The 19,334-nt window shown below is 42.3% G+C and overlaps 1 protein-coding gene across 3 annotated transcripts in view; it reads left to right on the top strand.

The window, feature by feature from the left end:
- Positions 1 to 19,334, top strand: part of HECW2 (HECT, C2 and WW domain containing E3 ubiquitin protein ligase 2) — a 1,269,905-nt gene that overhangs the window by 225,251 nt on the left and 1,025,320 nt on the right. The window contains exon 1 of one of the 3 annotated variants that reach the window (XM_086955407.1): positions 16,492 to 16,648. The exons of 1 other annotated variant lie outside the window; for it this stretch is intronic. The gene's annotated coding sequence lies outside the window, so the exon portion shown is untranslated. Of the gene's footprint in view, positions 1 to 16,491; positions 16,649 to 19,334 lie in introns of those variants that run through there. One more of the 3 variants, XM_086955409.1, reaches the window with a different exon arrangement.

Genomic DNA, 19,334 nt, shown 5'->3' with positions numbered 1-19,334 from the left:
CACGTAAGCAGTAGTTCCAAAAATACTTCGTCAATCCTTAAAAACCGGCACACAGCCAACGCGTTTCGTTCCCAATAGTGCCAAGAGGGAACTTCATCAGGGCTCTTAAGTATACACCAATTGGTGAAAATGACTTAGATGCTTGAACAGGAAAACATCCAAAGGGGCACAGTATACCTCGTGGAGATACAACCGATCAGCAATGAAGAATAATATCCTTGAGCAGAGGGCACAATTCGCCTGGATCAAAAATAGGTAAGTATCTCTTAAGTATATAACCAATCAGTGATGATAACTTGGATGCTTAAACAGGAAACGTCCTAAAGGGCACAATACGAATCACGTCACTGAGACAAGATCTCTAAGACGGATAGTAAGTGCAAAACGCCACTGGTATGTCAATAGATCCTAACTGGTACTCTCCAAGGAAGGATTTCGAAAAACTGCATGTTTACCCCCTATTTACGAGGATTTAAAAGACCTCCCTGCCTTCATTTTGTCAGTTAGAAAGCAGGCCACGCATCTTCTTTTGGGACACATTTAGTTAAAAGTACACAGTTAATTAGCCATCACAGATTATTGTGGTTAGCAGAAATAAAATAAAACATTGGCATAGCCAATAGGTCTCTTCTTTGGGACCTTATAAGGGTTTAGTTATCCAGCACAGTATCCTTGGTGCAACAACATCAACTGTTGCAAGCAGTCGCGGCCCGTGGAGGGAGTTCCGTGTGGCGGAAAGGTGGGCGGGGAAGGGGCAGAGTGGGGGGTAGTAAACACCGGAATATGGATGATCGAGGATAAGTAAACAATTAAATAAATAAAACGAATTACGTTGCGCGCGCTGCATCGCATTTTGTGTTGCAGCCCGTGCAACAAAATTCGTTTTATTTATTTAATTGTTTACTTACCTCCGATCATCCATACTCAGGTGTTTACTACCCCCCTACCTGGCCCTCCCCCACCTCACCTTTCTGCCCCACGGAACTCCCTCCACGGGCAGCGACTGGTTGCATGGCTAAACACTTATAAGGACCCAAAGGCGAGACCTATTAGCTATGCCAATGCTTGTTCTCAATTCCACATGCCACAACTGCTACTGGACTCCATGCTGTCTGTGGTTTGGGTGTGGTGTATTAACAGTGACAGCACATAGGCTGAAACACTAATGAGCTGAGGGGTGTATATGCCCCCTCAATGGAGGAGTGGGAATGAGAGATAAGGGAGACAGTAAAATGCCGGTAGTGTGACAAAAGGAGGGCTGAGGGAGTCAGGTGCTTATAAAAGAACAACAGTCCAGGAGAGAGGTAGGGCAACCACCTCACACTTTACCTCTTGACATTATGAGGCGCGTTATTTCAATGTGTGCAATGAAATCAAAACCTTTTTGTAACTGCCAGACTCCACTAGGTTGCCAAATAAAAGTCAATGACAAGAACCCAGATTGAGGTGACAAATCCAGCGATGACGTGTAAGATATATAAAGTAGGTGCCAAGCAGTTGATGAAGTGAAATCTATATTTAACAGCCGCAGCATATACCATGTGCATGTTCCTCCATTAGCGGCCCCCAACATTCCAACATACCCCATCTCGTGCAGGATTCTAAATGAGAATAACAAGGCTCTACCACACTTCTCACCTCTTCATACAACTAACTCAACTTTACATTTAACAAAAAACAATCCTAATAAAGTAATTACAATATGTAATTGTACAGTATAATTAAATATCTGCATATACATCTGCAAATTAACCCATAACACATTTCTAGAATGTTTTTCTTTATGAAACAATAAAACATCACTCTTAAGAATAGATCTACAGCAATAATTTTAACTGTTTAAATAAGCATCCACTCATACATCTACACCAGGTATCTCCAACCTTTTTTGTAATAAGAGCTACGTATGTTCAATGAAAATCACATCGAGCTACAAATATTGTTAGAGCTGTAATTGTGACATTAGATAAGATTAGTTTAGTGGCCACCATATGTACGATTAGCAGCAGTGATCACCTCTGTACATCCGGAATGTTTGCCAGCAGTAATGTAAACAAGGCTTTTTCAATGTGGAATGCCACTATGTGGGGAATACTATTTTTCTCCAAACATCAAATCATGAGACCTGAAAATATACATCTTCATAACATCCTTTTCAGTTTTGGCATAAATATACTGATTCAACTAGGAAAAAACTTCTAATGTAGTAGGCTAGGCAGCACATAGGGGACCTTAAAGTTAGCTGGTGAACTAGTTGTAGCTCATGAGCTACTGGTTGAAGAAGCCTAATCTACACATTACCTTATAACAAAATCCTTGAATTTCTCTAGTAGCACCACCACCCTACCACTCCTCGTAACCCTAGGAGATGAAATATTGTTACCGTGGCAACCTCCTGCAATTCCGTCCAACTCAGGCTGATCTGGCTCAGTGCCCAGGTCAGATAATCCTGACTCATTCACTTCCTCACAACCATTTTTCTCACAGTCCACATCCATTTTGCCCCAATACTCAACATCATCCCACCATCCAGAATTGAATGGAACAGCACCATTCTCCTCCTTCTATAAAAAAGCTTTGCTGCACTTTCCTCACTTGCTAAAGTGGCACACTTTCTTATCACTCAACTCCGCCACATTTGAGAACATTGTTACCGCACAAAGTGTTTCACTTTACTTTCTTATACCCTTCTTAATTCCAACACAATTTTTAACAATCTCCCACTCCCAGGGCAAAGCTTCTCACACCATATTTACAGTCATAATGTTCCTTATAAACGCTTTGTGATTTCTTAATATTTTCCCTCACCACTTCGTAGGACCACTTTTTTTCCGTCTCCCAAAAGTGAAGCAACATTATCTTTGGTAAATGTTTTCCTTCCTTGAAATGCACAAAAGGGACTGTAACTTGTAAGCACAGGGGTAATCCTGTATGCCCATTTCAGCTTGCTGAGTTCTACCTCCCAACTCACTCCAGCACTTATGGCAATGTGTACACTTCCCATGATAACCCTGCCACATAGCTGATAAGAAAATATAATGAAGTATGTTTGCTTCTCATCCCTTCCTTACTAAAAGTATTTTGTATAACTCGACACAAATTGAGGACCATTATCACTCAATAAAACCTTAGGAATGCCTTCTCTTAGGAATACCTTCTCCAGAAAGGCAACAATAGCTTTAGAATCCACTTTAATCAAAACTTCCACTTCTGGCCACCTGGAAAATAAATAAAGCTACACTACCACAAGTTTTGGTGTATCATAAAGATCTAAAAAAAAGTCACAGTATATCAATAGCTAGAAATGTCCATGGACCCTCCTGACACTCAATCGGATATAGTGGTGGTCTCAAGGTTTTTTGATTCCTGCCAGGCACATTGGACATAATCATGAACAAATCTTTCAACTTCGAGATCAAGTGCAGGCCACCAATAAGAAGATTCCACTATTAGTTTAGACGTATTGATTCCATGTTGACCTTCCTGCATTAAATTCAGAATTTTTGCTCTCAAGCTGCTTTGTGGAACTATCTCACTACCTCTTAAAGGAACCCACATTCATGAATAGAAAGTTCACACCTTCCTTCCCAAAACTTTTTACAAACTTCATCCAGTACACACTTATTTGGCAACCCAACTTGAGTGTATTCCTTAATTTTGTTCAACACACTGTCATTACCATACTCTTTGTTCCATTCTACTACTGAGATGGCACATAAATTCACATTTTCAACTAAAGCTACGGAGTACTCATCCCTCTCATTCTGCACATGCTATTCTATAGGCATAGGAGATCTACTGAAAAAATCTGCAACCTTGTTCTACGTTCCTTTCATAGTTATAATCAAGCAGTATTAAACACATCCTGGCCAGACGTCGTGTCGCTCTTAACATTCCAGATGTAGTGAGAAACCTAGTTATGGGTTGATGGTCCGTGTTGAGTATGAATTCTGATCCCCACACATACTGTTTGAATTTTTCCATTCCCCACACATACGCAATAATTTTTCTTCTGAGGGTGACAGAGAATGGGATGCGAAAGACAATATATAATCCCCATCTTCTGAAATTTGCGAGAGCATTGTTCCAATCCCTTCCCATTGGCATCAGTAGCAATCACTGAGCAAGCCGAAGGATGAAATCCCTGCAATGGAATAACATTGCAAATTTCATTTTTGATGTACTCTAACTCTTTCTGTTACATTCCATTCCAACGAACGCATAATGATGCTTAAGCAACTGTCTTAATTCTTATGTCTTACTTGCAAACCCCCTGACAAACTTGGAATAGAATTCCACTAACCCAAGAAAAGATCTCACCTCATCCTTACATATGGGGAAAGGAGCCTCCAAAATAGCACTTAAGATGTACTTCTTCGGCTGTATCCCTGCCCCACTGACTTCATGGCCAAGGTACATAAACTATTTCAATGTAAATTTGCACTCCTATAACCCCACTCTATCTTGGAGGTTACAATTGTTGGTATGCATGATTACTTGATAATAAATGAGTTCTTCATGCAAAACACCAAATTTACAGGGAATGGTCAACTTCTTCTATGCCGCAGCATAATCATCCATTGACTCAGAAACACCTTGTTTGGTTTGAAAATAATTGAACCTGTCAATAGGCACACACTGTTGGTTGAAAATATTTGTCAAGGACTTTCAACGCATTCTTAAAAAATACTTTTTCCTCAGTTGTTATAACTTTTTATCTAGTTGCCCACCCTGTTTTATTCTATCTTCGTCATCAGTATATGGCAGGTGCCAAGCAGTTAATGAAGCGAAATATTTATTCAGCAGTCGCAGCATATACCATGCACATCCTCTTCTATTAGCTGCCTCCAACAGAATAGCGGTCTCCCCTTCCAAGCCCCCAACATTGCAACATATCTTATCTAGTGCAGGATTCTACATGAGAATAACAAGTCTTTACCACGTTAGAGGTGCTCAAGAGAGGAGGTTTCAACAAAATCATCATTGTTTGTAGGCGGTGTTTTGCAGCAATCGAGGCTTACCTGTATGCTACATGTAAAACACTTCAACAGTCTCTTCTGTTGTGAGAGCTTACATGACTGCACCCACCTTAGCTATCTTCTGAGCTGCAGGCATTAATGCTTCCCCCAGTGGTAATCCTACTTCTTAGCTTCTGAACCTGATTTTTGACCCATGCCTTAGTATTTTTCAGCCTTTCTTCACTTCCTGTTTTGTCTGGGTGCAGATTACGGCAGCATTTCCCTTTCTTGTGGTGCTTGTCCTTACCCATTCTATGTTCAAAATGCCTCTCAATTGAAGTTTTCCCTGAAAGTGGTAGTTCATCTGCGACCTTTTCAGCATAATTTGTAACTTTATTTTTTAATCATATTGCCTTCATATTCTGTTTCATTCTATTCTTAGTCCTTTTAACATAATTTGAAAGACATGCTAGACTAAACATCGTACCAGTCTCTCCCGATTAAAGAGACTTTTAACTTTCTTTTGAACATAGTACAAAATAATCTTTATTTATTAAAAAGAGATCTTATGGCGTCGACATTTGGTTCTTCCCCAAAATCATGATGGGAGACATAGGAGAGTGATCTTATAGAAGTGTTGCTCCATTATCGACATATATATACTTTTTTGTACAATAGATTTGAAGCTAAAACATAATCAACCCAGATGAGTGCTGGTGCTTGCTGGAGTTCAATATATACTCTTTTCAGCAAGATTTGTTTATTGACGAAATGTCTACAGACCTAGCACGTATATTAATTGAGATAATTGTTGCTCTGACTTATAAACTTAGAAACTTATATTTATCGGCCATGCTGGATGCAGTTTTTTAAGGAAGATTAAAGTTACCCGCCAGTATTGTAGGACCCTTATATTATACCAATGGTCACACTAATTCTAAACACATGACAAGCTCATAATTAAAGTCTTTATTCTCCTGCTGGTTATTCCATTTACATTTTAGGTAATAAAATTAATTAAAAGTATAACCTTTATAATCTTTTTGATATTATGCACACTCCCTGGTATAACTATAGTGACTCAATTTCTTATTATTTATTTTTATTTTTAAGAATTTGTATTGTTTTGGGCATTTTCCGCTTCTTTTGCAGTATCTCAAATTAAAATAACTACTGTGTGCATTGAGTTTGCGTAAACCCTGATTACTTTGTTCTCATTGTACCAATGTGTCCGCTTCCATAGCAACTACCATTGGTATCTTACTGTGTGTGCTCCACTCACCCAGAGATTCCCCCCTCCCTGTCCATCCTGTGGTACCCCATATCATCTGGTGTGCATTATACCTCCATCCTTCATAAATCAGGATGGAATACTCCTATAAGAAGAAAAATGATTGATCTACAAACCATCCTTCTTCAGTCAGTGCCCTATTTGTGATAGGTGCTCAGAACCTGTGTTAATTGTATGCAATATCCCTTTTAGTTTGCGAAGAACATTTTTGTAGTAGCGCTGAGATCTCTAGGCGGGAAGGATCTGCCATCAACTACCCTCTGTGTCCATACCAGTGTCAGACATGCCTGTGTCTCTTGGATTTGAGAATTGGGGACATACACTAAAAATAATCCTGTAAACTGTGTGCAAAACGTTAAAGAGGCCCTTCTGGTGAATAAAGGTCACAGTAGGTTTTAGACCGCAACTAAACATCATCAAACAGACACATTCCAGAACACTTATTGTTGGTGATTGTTGATGATCTAAGTTGGGGTAAGACGTCAAGGTTTCTGCTCTTCACTGCATGGCCCTTTAAGAAATAAGGAACATGTTGTGCTCTCTGGGACTCTCCGTGTAAATCTATTCTTAGATCACCTTGTAGTCCGGTGATATGAGGCAAATGAAAAATAAATCTTTTTGGACCCTACTCTGTCTCAACTTCTTTGAGAATTACCAGAGATATAGCTTTCATAGTTAAAAGGAATCACAATAGTCTTCTTTGCATAGTGAGTTTAACCAGAAAAACACCGAAAACCTTGGCTGATTATCCTTGACACTGTTATCCCCTGTAGTATTATCATGCACTGTTGACAATACTGTGTCAAAATTTACCATTGAAACCGTATATCTCTAAATTGGAGTCAAGGGGTTGTGGTGAAGACAGCGGTTAGTAAAAGTAAGTCTAAACTAAGGTTTTCTTTCTTTCTAAAGCTCTGAGGACACATGGCGGTACATTCATTTTTAGTTTTGTTTGGAGGTGAGCTATAAGGCACTAAACTCTGCACTCGGTTTCTCCTGGAAGCAATACCTACACAGAATATACAGAAAACAAGTTAGAGAAGGGGGGTATATAAGTAACCCCTGGGTACATGTAAAATCACTAGCAGCACTAATTTCAGTACAGCATGATGATTCTCCAAATGAGCTGCAATTAAGATTAATTTGGTGGAGGACTGCTTTTTGGGATGTAACTGACCAGAAGCAATCCTCCTTAATCATAATGATACTTTTCTTGAAGTCGCCTTAGAGTTGGTCTTGGTGTTTGATTTCTTCATATCAAGAAGCCACTTAGAAGTTACTTTGTGTATAGGGTCTTGATAAAGGATGGCTCACCTAGACCTTCTGGCTGCTCAAAATTGGCGAACAAATGCTTGTTTCTGGAGATATTCCTTGATTTTGATTTCCCGAAATTAAACCAATTAGAGAATTTGCATTATATCCTACTGGGGAACAAGTCATTGTGATCTCTTTTCCTGTATTCTTGTAGGGATTATTCTTCATGTCATGTCTGAGATGCGGCTACATCAACAGACATATTTGGTTCGGGTGATCTAGTGAAATTGGAATCTGTAATTATTAGAACACACAGAAAGAATATTTTCAGGGCAGATTTGTGTGTACCATCCTCCCCAGTGAGAAGATACCATCAACCTGCATATTGTTCTCTGTTGCATTTTTTATGGTATCACAATTGTTGTGGTGTAATATGTTAAGGATACATCTTGCTGGATCACGCTGCTGACGTTCCTCGCCAGCAAGGTATACTTAACCTGGTCTTTGGTTAGAGGAATTGCTAATCTAGACCATACTAGATCTCTTTCTCCACCTCTCCGAGGCCCAGTGCTGTTCTCTTTCTGCTGGAATCCTATAGATCTAAATTAATTCCTCCTTACACAGGTTCAGATTTTCAATCAAAGTCTCTTTTCACAGGTTCTATCTTTCAAATTTACAATCCGTAAATTGTTACCAACACACAGACAATTGGTCAGACCTGTATAACTTGTTCATCAATGGATTGTATGTTTGAAAGATGGAATCTGTGAAAAGAGACCTTGATTGGAAATATTTGAACAACACTCTATTAGCAATAAAGAAATCTTCTTCTTTCAAGACATTTTCTTTTGGACAGATTATTACCTAATTTTGTTTACATTTGAATGTGGAGTGTTGGGGTGTTCTTTTTGGACATATGTGGCACATTGGGCATTGCCCCGTATGCACTTACACCTCGAGTAGTAGGGTGTGGTATTACCCTTGTGGCACCATCTCTTTCACTGACTCTTTACATTTACCTAGTGTGTCTTACATGCCCACTCAATTCTATTTCTTCAATACGAGGTGTGATTCTTTTTACACTACTGCCCCCTCTTCTTTCCTAAATAAATTCCTGATTACCTCCCTGGCCTAACCACCACTCTGCCTTCCACGTTTACTAGGGCTGTAAAGGACAAGGGTTAATGTGAAGCTTTCCCTTTGCCGAGCTACAGTCCATCCCACTGTTCCCCCAGTAAACAACAGTCTAAAATGTACTTGCGTCATTGTTGGTCTCAGTGCTTAATTTGAGCCAGTGGTAGTCGATCGGGCAATGGGCACTCATTTTTGGTGCCAGCACTTATTTTTCTTATCAGATATTTATGAAGAGCAAAAGAGGGAAAACACACTTAGGGGAAAAAAAGAGGAAGCGAAAGACAGAAAATCCCTCACAAATTGAGAAAGAAGGAACCAACAAGAGTGAGATAAAGGGGCAGAGAGGGTCTGGTGGTGGATTAAAGAGGCACCGAATATGCAGACTTTATTAGTACTGGACAAAGCCTTCTGAGTGAACTTTGGGCACCGGCACTCATTGTTTTACACAAATTAAGCAATGGGTGGTTTTAATGTATAGGCAAGTGTGAGGAACTTGCCAACATCAAGAATGAGCTCTCAAGTGGTCTACCTGCTCCGTCCCTACCCAACAACCCTTACAGTATTTTAGCAACAGTACCCTCAGGTTCCAAAAGCACTATGGGGCCAAGCAATGGTAGTAAAGTGCAACAAAAATGCATGTAACATACCATACCTCAGTGAGGGTGGGAACGTGTGAGGAAAACCTGCTGAGAAATCACTGTGATATGTTGACCATGGCAATGAAAATAAAAAAATATTGAAGCAAACCCATTATAGGCTCATTGGGCCTTAGATCTTTGACTAATGGTAAACTGTTGAGAGAGAGAGTGATAGAAGATGAGGAAGAGGCCATGTGTGATGTGTTAGGGAAGGATGGAGCATAGAGAGGCGGGAGAGGGTATTCTGTTCTCTTGAGTAACAATAAAAAGTTCCCTAACCCTAGGTTGGCCATGGCCCATATTGAAGAAGGGTCGGGACAAGGAGGCACAGTAACAATGTATACCAGAGGAGCTTCAAATGCCGTCTGAAGGAAACAAGGGAACTCGTCATCAGGATACAACTTGTTTTAGGGAGTTGCTTGCTCAGTCATCATTAGCTGGCACAAAAATGTTTCACTCCCAAGATTGTTATAGTTAATTAAAACTTATATGGATTTTCAAATTGATTATTTTCCAGGAATTCCACTTTGATTATACCTGTAAGCCGCTTTACATTAAATAATGTTCCATTTGGTAGAATGATATGTCGATCACATTTCACATCTTAGCGGAAGTATTTCTCTGTCCTCTTTTACTGCAACAAACACATTTTAAAAAGATATTTTCCCTGAAGAATGATGCAGAAACAGCACTACCAGTGGTGTCTTACTACTCATTCGTTCTAGTGGAAAATGTGTTCCGCTACATTTTAGTTAAGGAGATTTACATAATCAGAGGTTAATAATAAAATGTTTGAAAACATTTATTGTTGGTGGCAATATGTAAGACTTGTGGCCAATGGTGCTGCTGCAAACAGGGCAGAAGAATGAAATCAACAAAGTTATTAAGGATGACAATTTAGCCCTACCTGAGTGCAATAACATTGCATCTAGACAATTCAACATCAATATGTCACCGAAACTTTTTCACCACACATAACCCCTCATTTATTGCGGTATGTGTGGTAATAATTCCTGCTATTCCACATATCCTTTGAATGAATTTTGTGATAAATATAAATAGGTGTGGCGCCGCGGCCAGGGTAACTGACTCCGGAATCTGGGGATCACGGTTCGATCCCTGGTGCCGGCGGCAGGTTAGTCCAGCACCATGTGACTCTGGGCAATAGCTTGCTTAACCTTCCCGACGGCCCCCAGCGCCTGGAGACCCTTACGGGTGATTGTTCGAGCTTTACAAAATGTGGATTATTTAACTGGGGTGGGGGGTTCACTATTTACTAGAACATGAAGAGTTTTGGTGAGTAAGCACTAACCTCTGCTCATTATTTCCCAAAAAACCTGTGATTAGGTGGTATTTATTCACCTGATAAATTCTGACTCGGCGGAGTCAGATTTTTTCAGGTTCATTAAATATCTTACTAATTACAAGGCCACTGGTAATGAGGGCCTTAGTTTTTCTCTACAATGGCTTGGACACACAATTGAAAATGTACCCTCTCCACTGCATACATTTACCACAAACTCCTACCCTTTGTTGATGCCCTCCACCAAACTCTTCTCCAAAACACACCATTAGAGCAACCCTTCCAACACCAGTCAGTGTCCCATCTCTGTTCCCTAAAAACCCATCACTCTCACACCTTTCTTCTCTGCTTTCCCACTTTACTGCAACCTGAAGCTTGGCACCATAGTCACATCTGCTAATCCCTTTAACCCAAAAACCAACTATCCTCTTCTCTTCGCATGCTTAACCTCTTTAGCCACTTCCACACATCTGGCTTCACATCTGCAGAGATCACACCATTACAAAAGAGGGCTGTGGTCCGTCCTTCCTCACCTTCAAACAGTCAGCCAGTCTCACAGCTTCTCTTCTACTCCCTTTAGTACTTAACTGCCTAACTCCATATATGTGCTCTTTGATCAGTGCTCTCGAATGTTTTTTAAAGGTTTTATTGAGTAGTTAAGGAAGGACAACATTGTTGGTGACAACAACAGGAAGCACAGATCTCAGTAGCGCACAATGATTGAAAAGTCTACGGTGCATACAGTGAAATATGCGGTACAAAAGGGGGTGGTGATGGACGGAGCATCTGAATCAATCAAACACTCACACCCAGTCAAAAGATCTGGGTTTAATCCACCACTGTTCTTTAGCCCACTCCGCCACCCCAGTTCAGACATGGCTGTATGCAAATCAGTCTGACCCTGTGCCTCATGGGAACAGTCCAGCCCGAACTGCCAAGCCATGTCTTACCTGGACCGGAAACAAGCTTCTGAGGACCGGTTTCTGGCATTCCAGCCGTCTTCAGCCCCGCTTGCTTGAATCCAGTGGCAAAGTGAGCAAGGGACTCACGTCTGAGCATACCCTGCCACACTTATGGCGGCCATAAGCGGTACAAAAGGGGGTGGTGATGGACGGAGCATCTGAATCAATCAAACACTCACACCCAGTCAAAAGATCTGGGTTTAATACATCACCGTTCTTTAGCCCACTCTGCCACCCCAGTTCAGACATGGCTATATGCAAATCAGTCTGACCCTGTGCCTCATGGGAACAGTCCAGCCCGAACTGCCAAGCCAGCTAGAGAGATAGAGGTGCACAAAGGAAATACAAAGGACAGATTCATCCTTTGTTAGAAGACCCCTCACTCACCAAACTAGTTGGTGACATGCTTCATCATCGGGGTCCCACCCGAATAGCCAAGTGCCATCCGGGTGTGCTGCGACACCTGACTACAGTGGAGCAAGTTTTTCTTGGGGGTAGGAAAAAAGGTGATTAAAAGTTGTCCAGTTTTACTCACTACAAAAATTTTATTCCGGAGAAACTGAGCAACATTAAAATTAGTAATGGGACACCGTGCCGAATTATTTTAGCCTCTGGTGTCGCAAGTTTTTATGGAGAGATAAAAAATGGTCTACATGTTTCAACCTTTGGAGTGATTATAAGGTTTTCGTCAGGACCAATGGTGATAGCCCGGGCGGTATACACACTGATATTGATTAAGGGGACCAGGAGTATTCTCTTACAGAATACCCTTTCTCTCTCACTGTTTTTCGAAAAGATTTATCTTGCCAGGTCGAAATGGCAGTTTAAACTACACACATAGGCTGCAATGGCAGACCTAAGACATGTTTAAAGTCTAATTAAGTGGGTGGGACAATATCTGCTGTAGGCCCACTAGTATCATTTAATGTACATGCCCTGGGTTCATGCAATCCCAATTTACTATGGACTTAGCAGTATATTAAATGTGATAATTGGGGGAAGCCAAATTCAACATGTTTAGAGTGCAAGCATGCACTTTAGCACTGGTTAGCAGTGGTAAAGTGCTTAGTTAGATCAGCAAAAAAATGAAGGTGTTAGGCAAAAGGTTTGGGAGGAAGACCACCCTAAGGCTGTCAGATCTAACAAATTGTTTATTTATAACTTGAGTGCAACAATGCCCACACGTTTTCTGATACTGGAATGTAAATGTAAATGTAGTGTTGCTTGTATAGCGCACATATCACCCCAGACGGGGCATCAAGGCGCTGTAAGCATACCGCTGAGGAACCCTTCCTGGCCTCTCCCTGTGAATTGCCCACTCCTGGGCACCCCCAGGGTGAAAGCCAGGCATCCTAGCACTGTTGGGGCCATTGTGAAGATTAAGCAAGCTATTGCCCAGAGTTGCATCGTGGGACCCATGATTAAATTAGGCACCGAGCCAAGAATTATCAGGTCTGAGGAAATTGAGCCCAAGACCCGCCGAGGCGAGAATTGAACCCTGGTCCTGGACCAGATCTCTGCATCAGGGTCTGCCACTCAAACCATTGAGCCACACTTCTCCACTAAGCTCCCTTTCCCACTCCTGTGTGACAACCAGAAAGTCATGGGGTCCACCTGTCATGATTTCTAAGTATAGAAAAGAAATAGATTTATCAGTGTCCCACTGCTCCACTGCTATATACTTGCTGAGGACCTGGAGAATACATCCTTTGACGGTGAATGTAGCTGATAATAATACAGGACAGCTATGGGGAAGCTGCCCCCTCTCTCCCTATAGCCTTGAAGGGACATATAGTCGCCATTGGGGAACAGGTCGCCTAACACTCTCACTCCCACAGTGGTCAGAAACTGCTCCGCAGTAGGTTCCATTGTCGGGGGAGTAATGGATTATGGACAACAAGTAACAATGGAGGCTAGGGAATTTAGCAATGAAAAAAAAGTGCTATAGCCCACTAAGCCCTGCATGCCATGCACACATAGTTGATGTGGTCTGAGGAATGGGGGGAGCCTATGGTAGCTAGCATGGAAGTGGGGCGCGCCAGAGTGCATTCTATACAGGGGTGCCTGAGAGTTGGCAGTGCTCCGATATGTTGGCGGCATCGCTAACTCACCTGGTCTCAGTCATCACTCATCTGCTATCATGTTCCTTGATCTAACTCCTGTACTTGACGCTGTGGATCATCCGACTCTACTATCCTTCCTTAACTCACTATAGATCTGTGGCTCTGCCAGAAAATGATTCTTCTTTTATGCTTCTGAGAGCTCTTGTTTGGTTGGCTGGACATCAAACTATACACTTGGACCTCACTTTCAGTCGGTGTCGCACGGGGATCAGTGGTATCTTATTCTACTACTCTCTCCTGACTTAACTTAATCAATTTATTTCCCCCAGCCCCTTGGCGCTCGCATCATCGATCAGAATCCTTGGTGTTCTGTTCGGTCCCTCAGTGCATATGGAAACATTCCTCGCTATCACTGCTACCACAGCAAGACATACAATATTAAACATATGAAATGCCTGTCCAGTTGTCCTTTCACACAGCTAAAGTGTTGATGAATGCACTAATACCTAATAAATTGGACCACTGGAATATCCTACGAGTGGCAATGCCCCAACACCCTTCCCCCTCATCCTCTTCAGAAAGGTATAAACGTTGCCATTAAAGCCGTAATTAATCAATGCAGGCAAACTAGCACTTAAACTGATGTTCATCAAGCTGTCTATCAGCTAAAATCGATCACTTTTCTATCTACTAACATGATTTGATAAAATCCTCCATGGTCTATCCCCTCACTACTTTTTAAACCCTTATGCGCCTTCTGCACTGCACACTCCCACCCATAAACGAGGATCTGCCAATCAAAATCTTCAAACTCTTCTCTGCAACTCCCACGTTCAGATTTTTCCTCTCTCTAGGACCAGCGCCCTAAAATCACTTCTATCAGCTGTTCGAGAAAGCTCCGTGCTACAGGAGTTAAAAACAACCCTGAAGCGACATCTATAGCTGGTAGAAGGCGGTCATTGGACATTACCACATACAACCCCAAATAAAAATATATAGCTGTCTGTTGCTATGTATGGAAATGTATGAGGCTGTTTGTCTTCGCAGTTCAAGCTCCTACACAACAGTGACCACTTAGCACAATAACAAGACACACATTTCGAAGACAAAAACATCGAGGAAGTGCTTATAGTTAAAATGTATTCTTCTTAACTCCATTTCTACGCATTTTTTTTAAAGAGATGTACCTTGTGAGGGTACACATATGTGGAGTGAAAATATAGTAAACCTATGCTTACCTATATACTTAAAAGTCGACCTGTTTGTCTTTGATATTTAGACCTCGATACTGAGGTATATCGATAGTTACCACTCGGTATTCCAGGCCCGCACATAATTACTGATGACTTTGTACGAACATCAACAAGATAAACATGTGTTGGTTTTTTCTCTGGCTTCAACTTTAATTCCTTCCTTGAGTCAATAATAACAAAGCTAGTGAGCTACCTGGCACTGTTAGGAGCGGAAACCTGAAATCTCTCCTTTACACATTGGTGCAGCATCTTTCGCAAAAATAAGCAGACGAAGAGAGCTATGGACCAGGATAGCTTGGTGGCTGTCTCACGAAGAAGGGGAATTGCTTACTTACAGGGCCGGCTTTAGCGCTGGTGGCGCCCGGTGCAGCTATCATTTTTGGCACCCCCACACCCATGACTGCATCCCCGGATTCTCTCACTACCACCGGGAAAAAGCGCCCCTCATCTCTTTAATAAAAAGTTATTGTTAAACACAGCGCCGCCCCCCCGCCCCCGGCCCCCTTTGAGGTCAGCGCCCAGTGCACTGCCCTAAAGCCAGTCCTGCTTACTTATTTACCACAGTGGCCACATAAAGGTATCGAACTATCTGTATTCTTTGTGCTAAACATGATGCATTGCATCCACAGAAAAAAACAAGTTGCCACAGAATTGTTCACTTTTTTTTAAGCATGGCACGCTCCGTTGTTAGATTTTACCACTGACTTTCTCTCGCCGAGACACATATCACTGTGTTGTGAGTAGTGATGTTTTCTAAGGCAGCACCATGGTGCGTTATTCACAATCCCTTGGACAGATACTTTGTGATGCAAATCACAGTTGTCTTCATCAGCCTTGGTGCCGGTAATGGGGGTCAGGTGTAGGTCTTGTTTCCGGAAGGCCCTGGGTTAATCATTCTTTACAGATCTGTAGATGGCGCCTGCAAGTCATCCATACTGAGGTGGTCAGCACAAACTAAGGAATCGTGGTTGCAGGTATACAACTAGGTACACGCAGGGGTGGTGACAACCTCAAGGGCTCACGAGTACTTGTTCCAGGGCCCAGCGTTTTTGGCGTTTCCTTCTTAATTTATATCCCTTAATACTGTATTTCTAAATTAAGAAAACCGCTCTTCGCCCAGAAATGAAAGAACAATATTCAGATCCATTTTTTGCAGTTTTATACAGCCCGATCTTGGCCCATGGGCATTAGTTCGCTTTACATAAACACCGGTGATATTACACACGGTCAGATTTATTTTGTGTATATTTTTGGCACATGCAGATTACATGATTTGCCCAGAATCACAGGATGTTGAGCCAACGCCAGGACTCGAACCTGGTTTCCCAGTTCTAAAGTGGGCCGCTCTGGCCGTACCACAACCTCTCCCCAATCCATCTTGCTTGGTCCCCAGACCAGGTGTCCTTCTTTAGGCCATGTTTATGTCGGGCAGGGCGTTAGGATCCATTTGTAACGCCCTGCTGCCCGAAGAAACGAAGAAAGAAGAGCCTCGATTTAGTTGTCAAGACCCCTCCCCGTTTTTTTCACCGATAGAGATTCCAAGTCTAGTCAGTATTATGGTTATTACTGGCCTTCTCCGCTTACTGTTCGGCTATGCGGTCACTAGATGGCGCTGTGGCGAACAAGCTCGAAGTTGCTATTCGAGGAAGTGAAGGCGACGTGGATGTGTGAGCGAGGATGAGAGAAGCGTTTGTTTCCCCTGTTACCACCCATCCACGGATGGGTGTAATGTCGTGATCCGCTGGAGAGGTCAGCAGGGGGACGTCTGCCGGCTCTTAGGGGCTGGATCAAGGTTTGTTCTCAATTGGCTGCAAATGAAATGTTTGTATTCGTCTACTCGTTTCTTAATCCGCTGCTGCGATCACACTGTTCTCGCGTTTCACTGGTTGCGCTTCCCTGTGTTGTGTCTGTCTCTGGTACCCCGAAATACTGCGTGCCTGAGACGTGGGTCTGTGGTTGTCTCCTCAAGCCCCCCGGAATGCAGATTGTCAGGCTCTGTCGGAGATGGCGTCGGGGTGCGAGCAGCAGTGGTCCAGTGCTGTGTGATTGCTTTTGTTTTTTGACAGACACCAAACCCTCCGGGCTTTTCTTCGTGTCTGCTTTGTTTCAGTTCCACGTACCTGCCGCTGGCCTGGGCATCCCTTCTGGGATAACTCCGGATTCCTCATAGGGCCAGTCAACAGCCCATGATGGACAGGAGCAGACAAGCTATGTTCTGGGCAGGCTAGGGGCAGGCTGGAACTGAACGGGCGGGCTGGCTGAATGGAAGAAATGGATGAATCGATAAATGAAACAATTGGATAAACGAGTGCATAGATGGATTAGCAGGCAGATTCCAATCATTGAATTGGGCCCCCGTGGTGAAAAGTGGAGCTGTCTGGTTCAGAATGTATGCTGCTTTGGATGGCAGAGAGGCTATGGTATCTGAAACCTGGCACTGACGTCACTTGAGAGGACCACGTCACTAGCCACCCCACACGTGTTCATAGTAATGACTTGAACTTTGGCAGAATGCTTGGATTCAACTCGTGATTTTATTACTGAACATGCGTTAGGGCTTACCTCCCCCTGGTGACAGTGACGTCGTCATCATTTTCACAGATGGTGAATTCAGGCCTCCTTACCGTAAACACTGGTGAGGTAAAGGGGTGGTAGTACCCAACAGCAGCGACAGGACACGTCCGTTTCACTTGCAAGCAACAGTTCATATTGAGGACCCGGTGGCCAGTTGTTGCAATGGCAGCTGATGCATCTGAGGCAGAGGGAGATGCAGGGACCTGCCCAGGATCACACAGCTTGTGAAGAAAGGAAACCTGAGTTTAGAGATAAATATCCACCCGACCCCTCGCTCTACTTTGATGTAACTCCACTCAAAACTCGTAGTGAGGAAACTCATCGTTGCAGTTATTTCCGTGTCTTCATGAGGCCAGCTTGTGACACCGCGGCCACATCTGAGAAAGTCGAGACATAAAAAGCATACGGAAATACAAAACAGTATGGAAATTCCAGGAGTTCGGACAGGCACTGCACACGGAAAGCACAGCGAACGTGACATCAGAAAGAGGGCAGTGAGGTACTAAGCCCATGCACCTCAGTTTACTGGCTGAGCACGTGACCCATTACCCACTCAGATGCATTTCCACATTTAAGTTATTTCATTAAACTCTAAACTGCAATGATTTTGTCCGTCAAAACGTACATTTGATTATGTTTGACACCATCCCGTTCTTGCACAAGTACTACCACCTTTATTTACATGGCTTAAGAGGCAGTGGTAGTCTTTTCTTCTTGCTGTCATCTTTATGCAGCATGTCAGAGAGAAGTTTGATAATTGGCTGAAATTGTCCTGTGGAGGTGACATCAAAATATCTCCCTAAAAATCACTTTTATAGAAACAAAACAAACGCTGGGTGGAATATAGGGCATCAAGTAGGGTATAATGGCTACCTCATGGTTACTGCTGGCCAACCTGTGATTTAAACAGTCTGATTAATGAGCCTAAACAAGCAAGTATGCATTTTATTTCGTGCAGCTTTTAGTAGCTGATTGTTTATACGTGTTATCAATGAATATTGATGAATACGCTGCATTTGAAGAAGGTCGTGTGAAAAAGGGCACTCGCTGGTTATTAAATTGATAGGTTGTGCAGTTTCACTTCCTGTGATGTCATTGGTAGTGAAATAGCAAGTGATGTCTCTTCCACTAATATTTTGGTCAATAATAGTATTTCTTGATGTTCAAATTGTGTCAATTCCTTCGTTGTAATTTCGTAGAAGTAGTTTACATTTTAAAATTACTAAAGTGTATCTATTTTTCGTGGTTTTATCTTAATGGACTTTGACTGAAAACTTTGCTGTTAGTACATTCATTTCAAGAAATGTATGCTTATGTGGGCGAGGTACAAATGCAATGTGTGAGCCCACCATAAAGCCCAGAGCAGGGAGGTCGGGATTAAAGATTTGTTTTAAATCTGCAGAAGTGAACAGAATGCATGTGTTAAATGCTAGAGTTTGACGGTCCGAAGGGCAGCTTTTATGACGAATTAGTTTAAAACAGCCACTGTACATTTCATTTGTTTTGAAGCAAAACTTTTGCATCTTTGACATATTCCCAAACGTTATCTTCCTCAGTTGAGCTGTTGTCATTCCATGACATTTCAGTGAAATTTGAATTAAAAAAACGATTGTTATGACCTGTGAGGTAAGTGAACAAGATTCTACCTCGTTCAGTTACGTAGCAGCGCATACCATGATCACGGGGGAATCTCATGTTCGCCTTCGATGGATTTTATTTGTGGAGTTATGAACCCTGTGAAATATAGGGGTTTTATGATTGGCTCTGGCTCCAGAGATTGAAGCCACTGCATCTTCATGTTTTTATCCTTTTTACAGCTTCTGAGAAAGTTCATTTCTTTTCCCCTCTCTGCCAGCTGTAAACTTGTCCTTCTTGCCTTGCCTGGGCTATGGACACTCTCTCTC

The sequence above is a fragment of the Lissotriton vulgaris genome, chromosome 2_1, assembly GCF_964263255.1.
Source record: "Lissotriton vulgaris chromosome 2_1, aLisVul1.2, whole genome shotgun sequence".
NCBI lineage: Eukaryota > Metazoa > Chordata > Amphibia > Caudata > Salamandridae > Lissotriton > Lissotriton vulgaris.
Note: the sequence above shows the minus strand (reverse complement) of the source record. Positions and strands in the feature narration are given on the sequence as shown.